The sequence below is a fragment of the Nannospalax galili genome, unplaced genomic scaffold, assembly GCF_000622305.1.
Source record: "Nannospalax galili isolate Female #2095 unplaced genomic scaffold, S.galili_v1.0 scaffold5, whole genome shotgun sequence".
NCBI classification, from domain to species: domain Eukaryota; kingdom Metazoa; phylum Chordata; class Mammalia; order Rodentia; family Spalacidae; genus Nannospalax; species Nannospalax galili.
Window position 1 is genome coordinate 442,034 of NW_008353126.1, and position 1,718 is coordinate 443,751.

The window sequence follows — 1,718 nt, forward strand, 5'->3', positions numbered from 1 at the left end:
AGACTCCTTTAATCTTTGTTTATAATTTCCTTTTGGATGTTTAAGGCCATACAATTGGCCCTGATAAACCAATTTATTTTTACTCTTAAGGTCATTTGAGGACCTGTTCCTCAGGGGTCGCATGGGCTTGGGAGGAACCCCTGGCTCCTTTCTTTAACCAGTTCCTCCTATGTGAAGATAAGCCAAAGGTCCTGCTCGACCATGGTTGGCTTTACTTGTAAGCATGGAGGAAGTGATTCCTCTGTGTTGACCCTCCTCTTTGTAGACTGGACACTGGTTAAAGTCCAACTGGTGGGGTCTCCTCGACCTCCTTCATCAAGAGGTCAGGTGACCCACCACTATTACAAGATATTTTGAGAGATGCTCATAGTCCCCTGGAACTAGTCAACCTAGGAGGGCAAGGAGCAAAAACTGTCCTTTATGTCCCTCTGAACAAATTAGTATAGGCCTCAAAGTATGTCTGTTAAACATTCAAGAAGGTTAGTTCCACCAGTCTGGTACTTTTAATTACTGTGTGCCATGTAGATAAATCTTGGGCAAAGAACAATTGTTCTCAGATAAACCTTACCTAGACATATGCTTCTTGATCTGCTATGTATAATTGGTCAGTAGGTTGTAGGAGTAATAAAGTTCCCTCTGGTTTTCAAAACTAGCTAGGCATTATTTATCTCTCGCATTGTCCACCCCTCCACCATAGTTTTTCCACTTTAGGTGCCCCCATTTCTCCTCTTTCTCCCTTAGTAATACCCTTCTCCTATGGTCCTACCTCTCTTGATCTCCTTTCCCCTTATCCCCTAGGTTCCTTGTATATCCTTACCTCCCCCCTCCCTAAATTAACCCAATTTTTTTCTCTATCTCCCTTATTAAGGCCTGTTTCCTACTGTTCTTCCCTTTCAGGTTCTTTCTTTTCCTTTACCCCCCCTGTTTCCTTTCCATTATCCTGGTTCCTGTAGTTATGTCTGGATACATACTCACTTATCAGGGTTTGGTTCTAGGATCCAGATATGAGGGAAAACATATGTCGATTTTTTTTCTGAGTCTGTGTTACATCACTTAGTATAACAGTTTCTAGTTCCATTCATTTACCTGCAAATTTCATGATTTCATCTTTATTGCTGAGTATATTGTAATCCATTGTATGAATGAACCATATTTTCATTATCCACTTGTCAATTGAGGGACACTTAGGTTGCTTCCATCTCTTAGCTATTGTGAAAAGAGCAGCAACAAACATGGATGTACAAGTGTCTTTGCAATAGGATGAGTTCTTTGGGTATATGCCAAGGAGTGGTATAACTTGGTCAAATGGTAGGTTCAATTGAAGTGTTTTTGAGAGTTCTCCATACTGTTTCCCATAGGGGTTGAACCAGTTTGCAGCCCCACCAGCAGTGGATGACTGTTCCCCTTTCCCCACATCGTCTCCAACATTTGGTATCATTTGTTCTCTTGATCTTAGCCAGTCTGACTGGGGTAAGATGAAATGTTAAAGTGGTTTTAATTTTCATTTTCCTAATTACTAGTGATGTTTAACATCTTTTAAGATGTTTCATAGCCATCATTACTTCTTCTTTTGCGAACTCTCTGTTCAGCTCCTTAGCCCATCTTTTAATTGGGTTGCTTCTTGTCTTGATTCTCTGTTTTTTGAGTTCATTATAAATTCTAGTTATTAAACTTCTGTCAGATGTGTCGCTGGTGAAGATTTTCTCCCATTCTGTGGG